The following is a 15,304-nucleotide window of genomic DNA, read 5'->3' on the forward strand; positions in this document are numbered from 1 at the left end:
TTTGCACAGAAATTAATTGCAGCCGGCTTTGTTTTTGATGTTTATTTGTGAGTAGGTATTGTATGAATAACATAAGTCAGCATAGCTTTGTTCATTCTTAAGCCAGACAAGAGGTGTGCAGCTATACAGCCAGGACAGACAGAAGGCCATTACTGAATCCATAAATGCAAAATACAGATATTAACTTAAAAGTAAAGCATTCTTGGTGTTTTTGTCATGTTGCAATAGCCTGTTTACACTGATTATATACCAAAATCAAAGTTGATATTGTATGCTAATAAATAGAGTTGTCATAATAACATATTACATGCTTTGAATTCCTTATATATAGCTATGCAGTGTTCTAAGCAGCTTGGATGGGTCGCTGTACGTGATGCAACATTTATTATAACCAGAGACTTAATATAATAAAGAGACTTGAGACTTGACTTGGACTCTAGCTCAGAGACTTGAGACTTGACTTGGACTCTAGCTCAGAGGCTTGAGACTTGACTTGGACTCTAGCTCAGAGACTTGAGACTTGACTTGGACTCTAGCTCAGAGACTTGAGACTTGACTTGGACTCTAGCTCAGAGACTTGAGACTTGACTTGGACTCTAGCTCAGAGACTTGTGAGCATCTCTGCCATCTACTTCCCCTGCCGCTTCCAGCTTTTTCTTCGTGGCCAAGAAGGACGGAGGCTTGAGGCCGTGCATCGACTATCGCCATCTCAACTCTCAAACCGTCAAATTCAGTTATCCTCTTCCCCTGGTCCCAGCGGCGTTAGAACAACTAAGCGGAGCCAAAATCTTCACTAAACTGGACTTGAGGAGCGCCTACAACCTGATCCGCATCCGGAAGGGGGACGAATGGAAGACTGCTTTCATCACTCCTTCCGGGCACTATGAATACAGGGTCATGCCGTATGGGTTATCCAACAGTCCATCCGTCTTCCAAAACTATATGAATGAAGTCTTCAGAGAATACCTTAACCAGTTCGTCATTGTCTACATTGACGACATCCTCATTTACACCACATCCAAGCAGGAACACATCCAACATGTCATACTCATACTCCGAAAACTCCGGGAACACCACCTATACCTCAAATCTGAAAAGTGTGAGTTCCACACGCCCTCAGTCCAGTTCCTGGGATACATCATCGACCCACGTGGCGTGAAGATAGACCAGGGGAAGGTGGACGCCATCACACACCCCTAGAAGACTCCCGGAAGGTAAACTGGTGCCTCTGCCCATTCCTGAACATCCATGGACCCATATAGGCATTGATTTCATGACTGACCTCCCTCTTTCTCAAGGCTACACCTGTGTGCTGGCAGTGGTCGACAGGTTTTCGAAGTCATGTAAACTCATCCTTCTCAAGGGACTTCCCACTGCGTTTGAAGCGGCAGAGGCACTATTCCACAATGTATTCCGTCACTTTGGCATTCCAGAGGACATCGTCTCCGACAGAGGTCCCCAATTCATCTCCCGAGTCTGGTCAGCTTTCTTCCATCTTCTAGGGGTGTCCGTCAGTCTCTCTTCAGGATACCATCCACAGACCAACGGCCAGACGGAGCGTAAGATACAGGAGCTTGGGAGGTTCCTGAGGATATACTGCCACCGTAACCAGGACTGTTGGAGCCAGTACCTACCCTGGGCAGAATACGCTCAGAACTCCCTCCAACAATCTACCACCGGGCTCACCCCCTTCCAATGTGTCCTCGGATACCAGCCTCCACTCTTCCCATGGTCAGGTGAGCCCTCGGAGGTCCCAGCGGTAGATCACTGGTTCCGACAGAGCGAGAGGGTCTGGGACTCGGCTCACGTGCATCTACAGCGGGCAGTGCGGAGGCATAAGGAGCAAGTGGACGCTCGTCGAAGACCTACGCCGCAATACCAACCTGGACAGCAAGTCTGGCTCTCGACGAGGGACATCCGCCTGGTGATGATGCCGTACCTCCTCCTCCAGCCATCGAAGAGGACAACGACATCTTCCGGGTTAGAGCTATCCTCGACTCTCGACGACGGGGTCCTCAAATGGAGTACCTTGTAGACTGGGAGAACTACGGCCCGGAGGAGCGTTGCTGGGTTAATCGTAACGACATCCTGGACCCCAGCCTTCTCACTGACTTTCACCGAGACCATCCAGACCGCCCCGCTCCCCGTGGCCGAGGTAGACCCCGTCGTCTCACAAGATCCCAGCCGTCAGGAGCCGCCCGTGGAGGAGGGGGTACTGTCACAGCCACACCTTCTACACTCCCGGAATCGGACACTTACGCCACACCCACTCGTCCCCAATCACCTGAATTCTGAACACCTGTGCATCATCACCAGTGCCACATATAAAGCCATCAGTCACCATCACCCAGTGTCTGGTCTAGCACCGATCTCCTCACTTACCTGAACGCCATTCGTGTAACCTACCTGATCTACTGAACCCTCTTCATCCTCATCTGTATTCCTGTTCCCATCGTCTTCGTCTGAGTCGCCACCTGTATCACCATTCACCTGAAGGAAAGTTGTGTTATTCTCTGTGTCATCTACGTGTCAAGATTCACCTGTGTCTGAAACCTCTGATTCACATTAAACACTATATCAATGAATCCTCTGTGTCCTCGTCTGTGTCTGACAGAAAGCCATGTACCATGTTTAAGGCCCAGAAAGGTAGTAAGGACATTGTAAAAATAGTCCATGTCACATCAGTGGTTCAAATGTAATTTTATGAAGCTAGGAGAATACTTTTCGTGCACAAAGAAAACAAAAAATAATGACTTTAATCAATAATTCTTCTCTTCCATGTCATTCTCTCCTCTGCCATTCATGAGTACCACGACTATAGCTTGTTTTCAAGCAGAGAAATGCACACGCATGCATCATGGTACTCTCGTGAATGGTGGCATAGACTGACACGGAAGAGAGTAATTGCTGAATAAAGTTATTATTTCAGTTTTCTTTGCACACAAAAAGTATTCTCGTAGCTTTATAAAATTAGGGTTGAACCAATGATGTCACATGGACTATTTTAACAATGTCCTTACTGCAATTTTAGGGCATGAACGTGTTAGTTCCATTGCTGTCTATGCAGGGTCAGAAAACTGTCAGATTTCATCAAAAACATCTTAATTTGTGTTCTGACGATGAATGATGGTCTTACAGGTTCGGAACGACATGAAGGTGAGTGATTAATGACAGAATTTTCATTTTTGGGTGAACTATCTTTTTAATTCCTTTTACAATTGTCTAATGAGTTTCTATGTTTATTCTTCCACAGAAATATAAAGAAAAACAACGGAAACATATTTGATTCTTGTAAAGATATCTGAGAAATTGAAAGGATACCTGAGAATTATTCTGATCTGCGAGGAAGCATCATCTGAGCAATTAAACTTGTGTAGATGTGCCAAATATTTGCTATACAGCATTTTCAACGAGGATGACAGAGATTAAGAATTTGAAAGTCATGATAAATATACAGGTTGTAGAAGAGATGGTGTAATCTTCAAATTGTCCTTTGACGTAATTCTTGATGTCTCTTTATCTGTCCGGAAACCTCCCTTGTCTGTTGTGAATCGTCCATTGAGTCCTTTGAGAAATTACCACATGGCTGCATTCATTTGGGTTGCCACAGTAGCCAGACTGTGGTTTGGAGATGGGAAGCATCCAGAAGCTTGTGTTCCCAAAGGTCAACAAAGATCAACTGACCATGAAGAATCCTGTGTTTCCTACTCAAACTCAAGTCTGTCTTAAGTAAACTGACCTTTTACATTTATTTATTGAATAAATTTGTGTCTAAAGTTATATAAAAAGATGTAACCTTTATATATTGACATCTATAACAACAATAACAACAACAATTTTTTTTTATAATAATAATAATAATAATAATAATAAAGAAATCAGACTTTTACAAAAGTTTGACTCTTACATTTCACATCTACAGTATAACCTGAATGCATATATCAGTCTGTTGGAATGGATTTAATAAATAGTTTTAATCCTGTCTTTAGTTTGTTCAGGTTATGTCACAATAACATTACCTGGGAAACAATTATGGCTGACATCAATAAGAGATTCAAAGTGGTCATTTCAGCAAACCGAGAAGGCCACAAATCTTAATAATGTCGCTAGCTAGACTGAATGGGGACAGATGTGAAAGACCTCATATGTCTCCGGTCATTTTTATGAGCTAATATTGCATTATAGTAAGATAATCCCTTGTTAAGTGGTTTTCACGCAGGATGTAAGGGGTGTGGTTGAGTTTTGATTGATAATGGATGACAAGGACAGGTCATCAAAATAAAAAAGTGAAACGTAATTAGCATCAGGTGGGCTGGCGGTGGTTTGAGATCTATATTCTGTGGTAGCAAGGCTGTACCACCAATATGTTGCTGGAAAGTTCCAGTGTTTTCGTCAGCCAACCCAGCCAAAGGAAAAAAATTAGACATCACGAGAAGAAAGAATTAAAGTCAAGATAGTCAATATAGGCTAAAAACACTCTGTCCTATATGGAAAATGCAGAGGTAGAGTTTAATTAACTGTCACCCATCCCCTCTGTGGGACGCCTACATTTACTTCCCTATATTACAATTAAATCTAATCTAATCTTTCCAAAATATAAATTGTTGGAAAGGTCTAAGACTCTCAAATATATATTTTACCAGTGCTTTTTTTTTATTTATTATTATGTAGGAAAATAATTGATTAATTTATGACAAGAGTGCACCCTCAAAAATTTACATCATAACATGAGTTTTGACCTTTGTTAAAAAAAGACTTTCTTTTTCTCTATCACATTTTAGAAATCATCAGAAATTATTTATCAAATGAAAACTTAAAATCTCAAAATTCATCCTTTAAAACCCATTTTAAAATCAGACATTGCATTACCATGTAAATGGTACATCAATATCATGTTACAAAATGTTTTCATTTATAAATTATAAAAATGTAAGTTTGGACCGTGCACTACAAAATCAATGTTCAAAAATGTGAGTGACAGTTCAGGGGTTAAAAAGTCTATTATGTAGTGTTTAAAAAGAGTATTATTTTTAACAATGATGGATATGTTTATAGAAGGATAATCAAAACCACTCCAATACAAATAATAAAAGTTTTCAGTGAAATGAAATATCAGTACTCTGCACAAGTAGAAACACTGCTTGTCCAAAAATGTTACTGTACTGGAACTAATCATTGCATAATGTGGCAGTGTACACACACCTTCGAGACACCAAGACAATAAAATATATATTAATAGATCAAATATATCATATTACTCAGTGGTGTCATGGGAATCAGTGGCAGTCCTAGCCTTGCCCAGGTAAGATCTAAACACAGAAAGAAAAATACTTTCAATTTATTTTTTTCAGTGAACATAATTTGTGGCATAATGTTGATTTTGTTGACAAAATGCTTAAATTAATTCCCTTAATAAACTTAAATGTTAAGAGAACTGGCATTAATTGTCATAACATTACACAGAAAACTTTTATACGTGTTTTTTTTTTTCACTCCAAAAATGTGTTTAAAAGCATATTGTTCACATTTTATGGCTATGTAACGTATAAAGTATTTGTGAGATATGTGGAAATGTATTTTTATGTCAGCTGTCAAATCGCTCCAATCACTAACATTATCCTATTAGACATGGGACATATATACGTGGCACTACTGCTCAGTAAGTATGCTCAAACTGCTCGCAACCCTTCCTTCCTCCCCATTATAAGCATGAGCATATTACTGTGCACCTTTTGGTTGTCATCTTCTTTTTTTCAGATCACTAAGGCTTTCATTCCCAGTTTGACATGGACCTCACGATTACCAGTGTTCTCTTTCAAAGAGATTATTAAGTGCCTTAATTGTCATGTATTTCCAAGCTGATGGTTCTGGGGGGTTAATGTTTAAGCTCTTGTATATTCAATTAATTTTGGAGCAAGAACCCCCGTAAGGAACCATATCGCTAAAGATAAATTGTGTTCAATAAACTGTATCTATACCTGTTTTGATGAATTAAGTAAAATTTTAACTGAAATTGAAACCAATGTTTACCATGTATTTTTGTTTTATTGAAAAGAGCAGCTTTACCATTTTGATAAAAAGTCAATTTGTTTTTATTGGGGAAAAAGTCAAATAGGTTTCAACAAAAAGTCTCTTGACATAAAGTCACTTTTAGCACATCACATAGCAATGGATTATTCAGCAACCAACACTGAAACTTGTAGTGACTAAAAAATGGTGCAATTTATAATAAACGTCTCAGTTACGTATGGTAACCCTTGTTCCCTGAAGTAAGCAATGGAGCCGTTACGTATAAGAAGGCAGCAGATGCAATGCATAACAGGTTTTCACTGAGGATCTGAGCCAGTGACCCAGCTGCTCAGCGGTGGTACATCGGCCAAGGTGATGGAACGAGGGTTACCATAAGTAACTGAGATGTTCCCTTTCAATCAATCAATCTCAATGTCACATCAGTGACTGACGAATTGGGATTCCCTACCAAAGTGCCATAGATGCTGCCCCTTCCAGTGCCCTGACCGCTCCACCAGAGGTACCCCCATGCACTGAGGTGCAGTGCTAAGGACCAGCGCAGGCCACCCCAAGAAACCAATCATCCAGCCTGGTAGGCTCGGGATGTGGTGTTGTCGCTTAGCTCCGAAGTGAAAAGCTGGTATGCAATATGCCAGCTGCCTTCTTATACTCACGCTGTGATCAGCTGCAGCTTTGCATTGGCGCATTTAGTTATCCTCTAAGTAGATTGGGCTATCGAAATGATTTCCCATTTCGATGGCCACCGACATAATGTCAAGAGTGACCAACTTGAAGGGAACTAATTTTATAATAAACATCTAGCAGACATTACTAAACAAAGACTTTTTACCTCCAGTTGTGCAACTTTAATTAAGAATTGTACAAATGAGTAACACATGCATGATACTTCTGATATAAGCCATTCAAAATAGCACTTAAAGGCAGGGTAGGTAAAAAATATATAAAAAACTTTTTTTCCAAATTTGTTTAAACTTTATTTATCTATCAATACATAATTAAAATGTAAGTACTCTGAAAAAGAAAGTATAAAAATCGAGTGTCTGTAGACCTCTCACGACTGTTTTAAAGACAGCTCATTATTTCCATTCACTCCACCCCCTCCCTTCTGGGCTCCTTCCAAAGCCACGCTATAGCTATCATCTTGAGCTAGGCCTATAGATTATTTATCGTCTCTACTACGGCTCGCTAAGTAATGTTATGTTAGCTATATTATGCAGCTACGTGTGCTAATGACACATGCTTCATGAAAAAATAAACAAAAAAATATGTATGATCAAAATACAAAAATAAAGATTTACCTGTCCAGCAGAAATAAATCCATCAAGGAGTCACTTTTCAGCCCCTTGAGTTCCCTCAGTTCTCGCATCGCTGGAAAGCCACGCCGATATTAACTCACGTTTTATTTCTTTGTTTATCCAAAGACTTTTTGTTCATTGCCTTTTCTTGTACTGTTACTGTCTTCCTTTTTTGGCCTGGTTTGCCTTCACTAACTGCATAGGCCGGTACTGTGAATTTAGCTTGCTGTTTGTCTACCATTGTTTTGGTATTCCTAGGATCCGTGCCTTGAATTCCTCAAATCAAACATACGCGCGCAAGTGGGCAGGTCATGTGTGGCAAAAGTGTGGTTGCCATGGTTGCGAGAGAGTGACAGTCGCCTAAGCCAATCCTATGTTTCGTCCCGAATGGAAATAATGAGCTGTGTTTAATACAGATTAAACGGTTTAGAGTCACTCGACTTTTATACTCTTTTTATCAGAGTACTTACATTTGAATTATGCATTGATATATATAGAAAGTTTAAACGAATTTGGAAGAAAGTTGTTTATAAATTTTTTACCTACCCTGCCTTTAATGTGCCTAAAAACATTTTTTTTTATAAATCTTCACAGTGTATAGCAGTGTAAAACGATGCCTACTATGCTACTGCCAATAACTGGAAGAACAACAGACTGAACTGTTAGAGAATCTTTATTTTTGTCTAATGCTCAAAAAGTCAAATATTTATAGTTCTGTATAATCATATAATCAGAAGACTGTTTTTCATTATCGTGAAAGTCAAATAGATTTTGGAAAAGCAAATTTAATCAGAGACATATGTGCCTTCTCAAACTGAAAAGATTAAAGTGGTAAATCAATCTATCTATCTATCTATCTATCTATCTATCTACAGTATCTATCTATCTGTCTGTCTGTCTGTCTGTCTGTCTGTCTGTCGACATAAATTTATAATTAATGTTTTTGAATTGCATATTAAATTGCATATTTCTATCCATTTGGATTATACAGATTTGACAAACTTAATGTGATAAAAATCTGTCATACATAAATGAAACGGGAAATAAACTGGTAAACATTTCTGCTGTTGTAATAAACTGATGTGTTTTAAATACATGATAACTATTTATAATCGTCATTAAATTTGGTTTGCTTCAATCTAACATTTAAAAAAAATTAACTAACTGAATATGCTTGTTCCACAGGTAGTAACCACTTGTATTTGTTTATTTATTTATTGCCAATTATCCTTTACCTTTTGGTTTTATCATGGTTTTAGCTACAAAAAAAATTTGAATAGAGTTTATAGTTTATAGATTAATATATTTTTATGAATTCCAGCATCATATTTTGTTAAAAATTTTGTTGACCAAAATTGTTTGTTATTTTTCTATGTGACTTTAAACATGCTGTTTTTTCTTTCTTTCTTTCTTTCTTTTTTTTTTTTTTTTGACCATGCTTTTCTATAAATTCAATAAGACATTTAATAGCATATAATATGCTATGTAATTGCAGGCACAGATGTATCTTTTTGTTCTTGGCCAATACCCATGAAAACGCTTTTAGTCCATTATTGTTCTGTGTTTGCTAAAGTTTGTGATTTTTTTTTTTTTTTTTACACTTTGTTTGACTAATTTTTGCCCAATAAAGGTTTGACAAGGACTCATTTGAGCACCTGTCATGATGAATGTTCAATAGATTAATCACAACCACAGTACATTCAGTCATTCTCTAAACAGTCACAGTCCTGTAACAAATTAAACACTGTTTAGTGGTTCTGCCCTAACTATTAAGTAGCTATTGTGATTTGGAGAGCTGTGCCCACCACACTCTTTTGAGAAAGCTGGAATCTTTAGCTGAAACTGCTGCAAGCATTGCAAACACAGAATAAAAATAATTAGACTTCATTAAAAAGGGGAGTATGTCTATAACATTCCATATAGCAGCTGTTCTCCTTAAGGCTGTCTGCACTCCACTTGCCAAGATGAGGATTTGTGACATTATTAAGTTTAAAGTCAGCATTAAAACAAAACTGATTCAATTTTGATGTGCATTCCAGATCTCATTGTCAACAATTAATCAGTTTATGTTATTCCAAAGAAAGAAACCAGTTGTTGTCATGATCTTTAATTAAAATGTAATAACTTATCCTTCCTCTGAAGCCTCCTGTGTGAAAAAAGTACACTGTAGCAGACTTTTAAAATGAATAGAGCTACTTATTATAGAAATGATACTGTTCTTTAAAAGAATATACTTAAGTGTGAACTGAGTGTAATACTTTTAGACACGTAACTGCAGGTTATTTACAATTAATTGGAAATCTATTAAAGTAATTTAGAGTAAACACAATTATTTGACTTTAACAGTTTTTTTTTTTTTGACCCACTTAAGTAGGACTTAATTAAATCTTTATAATTTCATAAGTGCCTTGTCTTTGCAATGTCTACGGGATGTTTTTTATATGTTTTTAAAAGTAAAAAGTGCATGTTGAGTGCAATTGAGCACACTTTGTTTTCACAAGGAGTGCCTTTTCTGCTGAAAATTGTAACCAATAGCAAAACATTACATTAAAAGTAAATTGTGTTATAAACAACAAAAGTTTTCCTGGTTCCACAAGAATGTCAGTGGATACTTTAAAATGAAGAGAGATGTACATATAGCTACATACAGTATATCAAGTTTACCACTGGGAAATGGGAAATTAATTTAACACTCATTTTCTTCAGTTGGTGTGTTGTGCGTGCCACATCAGACTGCTGCCAAGGTGCACTTGTCATAGCACGTGCGTCACCATGGCTCCTCTCCTGGTTAAACAATAAATACCTGCAACTCATGTAACTGAGTGAAGCGTTTTAAATAGGATCAGCTTCACAAGTTAACTTTATGCACTTTAAAGCAATATTTATTTAAAAGCAATAATGCAGGTTCAAGAGAGAGGTCATCGCGCTGCAATTTAAGAAAACACCTGCAAATAAAAAAAAACATCTTGATCAATTTGACAACACAAGTGTTGCAAATTATCACAACACATGCATATAACGAAACGTGCTGCAAATCCATCACAACACATGCATATAACAAAACACACTGCAAATCCTTCACAACACATGCAAATTAAGAAACGCTGCAAATCCTGCTGCAAATAGCACTGATCACAATGGAAATGTTTCAAGGTGACCTCAAAAAGTGTCGGACCCAGCTGGGAGATTTGCTTATCGTGCAGTGGCTACTGGTCAGTGGAGTTGTTGGTGAACTGAAATGTGAGTTTTTTTTGTTTTTTTTTTACACCCTGATTGCATGATTCCTTTATCTTTTGGATATTGTTAGCCTAAATAAGCTGTATAATTACATGATTAAATGTAAAACGTTACTTAAGATGGCTAACTTTAATATCCTCAGCTAAATATAATTTCAAGGTTAATGAAAATAAATTTGCAATGCTTCATTAATTGTTTCTTAATGTGCATGTGCTGTGAGGATTAATATAGTCCATGTCTGTCGAGGGCTGGTGGCCACACGCTGCTGTCTGGAGGGGAACAACAGAGAAACATTAGCCAAGTCTCTGGAGACATTTCTCACCTCTCTGTTCGTTGTACCCTTTGTTTGGCGATGACAGAGGTCAAACATTTTCTGCGAGTCTTCACAAGGTTTTTACCAATTGATGGTAATTTGGACCATTCCTCTATGCAGAGCTCCTCTAGATAGAGAGAGCAACACAGACTTTCAAATCCCTCCAAAGATTTTCTATGGGGTTGAGATCTGGAGACTGGCTAGGCCACTCCAGGACCTTGAAATGCTTCTTATGAAGCCACTTCTTCGTTACCCAGGCAGTGTGTTTGGGATCATTGTCATGCTGAAAAACCCAGCCATGTTTCATTTTCATGGCCCTTGCTGATGGAAGGAGGTTTCCACTCAAAATCTCACGATACATGGCCCCATTCATTCTTTCCTTTACACGGATCAGTCATCTAGGTCCCTTTGCAGAAAAACAGCCCCAAAGCATGATGTTTCCACCCTCATGCTTCACAGTAGGTATGGTGTTCTTTGGATGCAACACAGTATTCTTTAGGTGACAGGGTCAATCCTTTCTGTGACGGTGTAGAGACCTTGCCAGCTGGCCAAGAATTTACAGGCGGTGGTGGGGACTACGACCATGACATGGTCTCCTGGCTGAAACTTCCGTGGCTGGACTGCTCTGTTGTAATGCCATTGTTGGGCCTGTTGGGCCTTGGCAAGGTGCTCCTGGACAATGGGCATGAATCCTTTCCCACATCTCCCAGACATGCTCTATCGTAGAGTGTTGGACGGCCGGCTGTTGTTCCCAGGCTTCTCTGGCGACGTCAAGCATGCCACGGGGCTGTCGGCCGAAGAGGAGCTCAAAGGGGGTAAAGCCGATGGACGCCTGGGTTACCTCTTGGATGCCGAACAGGACATAGGGCAGCATCTTGTCCCAGTCGCGCTTGTCCTCAGCAGCCACTTGATGCAGCATCTACTTGAGCGTTTGGTTGAAGCGCTCGACCAGGCCATCCGTTTGCGGGTGGTATATGGTGGTGCGGAGTTGATTGATTTGGAGGAGCTTGCAGAGGTCAGCCATCACCCGGGACATGAAGGGGGTGCCTTGGTAAGTCAGTATCTGGGATTGTAGGCCGACCCGACTACTCAGGAGGAAGAGCTCCTGGGCGATGGCTTTCGCGGTGGCTTTGTGGAGGGGGATGGCCTCAGGGTAGCGGGTGGCGTAGTACAGGATGACCAGGATGTGTTCGTGTCCCTGGGCGGACTTCGGCAGTGGCCCAACTAGGTCCATTCTAATCCGCTCGAAGGGCACTTCAATGATGGGCAGCGGAATCAGTGAGCTGAGCGGAGGGGTGCTTGGAGATGTCCGTTGACAGGTGGGACAGGGCTGACAGAAGTGTTTGACTTCGGCCTCCAGGCCCGACCAGTGGAAGCGGTCGCGTAAACGCTGGACGGTGTTCTGGGCCCCCAGGTGTACGGCCATGGGATGGGCATGCACCAGCTCCACCTTCTTCCGACAGGAGCTTAGCTCCCGGAATCGAACGGTTAAGCATCGCTGGCCAAAAGACAGAAAAAGGTTGTCTAGCTGGGAGGCTCTCATCTACGTCCAATGGGAGCTTGAGCTCCTGGAATTGAAGAGAGAAGCCTTGCAGGCCATAGGATAGAAAAGGTAAGGTTATCTGGCTGGGAGACTGTGGCCGGCATCAGGGGTATTTATTTATTTATTATTATTTTTATAAATTCATTTGTTTTTAATTTCTTATTTTTTTAATATTTTTTTTTAAAATTTGGGTAGTCTCTCCGGCCATCAGAGGGAAAACTGAGATTGTTTTATTTGCGAAGCACCTGTTGGTGTTCGGCGAAAGCTTAATTTGCGGTATTGGATGGCTAGAGGGAAAATTTGTTTTAGCTGCGATGTACTCGTTGGTGTTCAATAGGTATGTGTCGCTGACTGGAAGTAAACAATTATTTTTGTTATTTTTGTTTAATTTAAAAAAAATATATATATATTTTGGTGGCCGATGAAAGTTTTGTGGGCTTTCTTTATGTGAAACTGATTTGTTCTGATATATATCTTTGGTACGCTTCTGAAGACCAACTTCCAAGAGTTTGGATCTGCTGCTTGGAGAGGCCTTTTTGGGCTGCTGAAGTTACTGCCCCGATGCAAAAGGAATGGGTGGAGAAATTGTTTGCTGGGATGCCCGATAATTGCAGGACGCTTCTGAGGTGTTTTTGGAACCAGAAACGAGTGAGGTTTTTTTGACTCGCCGATGAATAGTGGTTGGTGCAGAGATTTTGCCTGGGAATTCCTAAGGTGTAGAAATGCCAGGATAGATTGGTAAGGCTGGACTGAGGAGGGGAGACTGAAAATATATATAAAATGACATGTCTTGGCTAGGTCTGTTTTGATTTGTTTAATTAAAAAAGCGATAATTTTGTCATCGAGTATGGTTTTGTCTGATACGGTAGGGTTGATTTTCAGATTGAAATTAGACAAGATCGTAAGCTCCGAGCACCTAAGAAAGCAGAAAAAAGCTAAGATGAACATGGCGTTGAGCATGTGGGCAATGCTGAGTGGTTGGTAATTTGTGCAGAGGGTGTGGATACATTTTGTGAGGATATTTAGCATTATGGGTTTCCTAGTGTCTGGATGGGTGGGCTGGGATCGCTGGATCCCTTTCATTAGGAGGGAGGTTTGCGAATTGTTTATTTCGGGTGAAGGAGCGCTGGATCATCAGTTCGTGAAAAAACTGGACTCCGCTCAGGTAGCTTTTGATGAATTTGACTTGGAGACCCTTGATACCGTTGAGAAACGAAATGAAAGAGGTGATAGAGAGTAGGGAAAAATCAGGGAAAGGGATGTTATAAGTGAGGTGAAATGACTTAAAGCATCTTCATGCAGTCATGTATGCCTGGAGGGTTCTGGGAGAAACTGCTTGGAAAATAGAGTCGAGCGATGCTTCGAGAAGTGGTTTTAGAGGGTGAGTTACGGGAATATTAATTCCGAATAGTGAGGAACCGGGGTTGGGAATTGGTCCGCCTCTGGAGCCAGCATCCTGAATTTCTGAGGCTGGGGCACGCCCAAACAAACACTTGACTTCTAAGAACCTCCATATATACCAGGCCACGTCACACCGCTCTCTCACGCTTCCTCAGCGCTCTCATTGCACGTTTTCTAGAATCCAGAGCCGAGGACAACTGAACCACGGGTCGCCTTCAACAAGCTCTTAAATCCAAGGTATCTAATTCAGTCGTGCAGATAACAAACATATTAAACTACATTTAGTTTCAATAAAACTTCTGTCATGACAAACTTTGAGCCCTCAGCACTTCCGGCAACTCCACTCTCCGTCACACGTGACGTCACGGGAATTCTCCTCCACTGCATCAAACCGCAGCGCCCCTAGCGGCAGGCAAGACGTAATTCCACCTGCACTCATTCAACCTGATCTCTCTTCTCTATGCTCACATATCATTCATAAAACTCCACTCACAAACATCCTTTCATTCCAACATCCATTCCTACACCCTTCCTTTCAACTGATTACAGCAATACGGCTCACAGCCCAAAGACACGCAGGCAGGTCAAATTGAACAGTCTAAATTTTTCCCCCCTTGACTCGTATGTATTAAAGACTTGTGCACAGATTGATTTTATGTATCAACTGATTTTTGCCATAACATATAACCTCATATGCTGGTATGGCTTAATAAGTAAATAGACAACAATCAGCAATACGGCTCCATGTTTTCTAAAAATTCTCTACAGCTACTTCTAAATTCCAGATGCCCATTCACCGTCCCTCACGCCATTCAAAACTAAAGGAGTACGTGACACGTCTTGTGTGTTCCTTAATCTTTGCTCATGCAGACCAGCCGGTCTCCCTTCAAACTGCAATTCTATTTAAATCTTCTTTTCATTCTCTACCTCCCAACCTCCCTCCCTCCCCGCATCTTGCAACACACCCCACTCACATCCTTTCATCCCAACATCCTTTTTTCCAAAATAACTTCAGCTGTTTACAGGAATATGGCCTTGTGTTTCTAATTATCTCTAACAAATCTGACATCCACTGTGTGACAATGTTGTTACTTCTGCTCAAATAGCATTATTAAATCTGCAGCTATCACCCTCACCACCACGTCGGTACCTCAAGTGGATGACCACACAGCTAACAACAGCATCACCACTACAGTGCCTGGCGACGAGCCTGCAGTTAACCACAGCACCACCAGCAGCGCCTCAGGTGAAATGATCATACAGCTACAACAGCACCACCAGCAGCCCCTCAGGTGGAACGATCATTCAGCTACAACAGCATCGCCAGCAGCGCCTCAGGTGAAACGATCATTCAGCTACAACAGCATCGCCAGCAGCGCCTCAGGTGAAACGATCATTCAGCTACAACAGCACCACCAGTAGTGCCTCAGGTGAGACGATCATTCAGCTACAACAGCACCGCCAGCAGTGCCTCAGGTGAAACTA

Source organism: Carassius auratus, chromosome 2, assembly GCF_003368295.1.
Source record: "Carassius auratus strain Wakin chromosome 2, ASM336829v1, whole genome shotgun sequence".
In the NCBI taxonomy this organism is placed as follows: domain Eukaryota; kingdom Metazoa; phylum Chordata; class Actinopteri; order Cypriniformes; family Cyprinidae; genus Carassius; species Carassius auratus.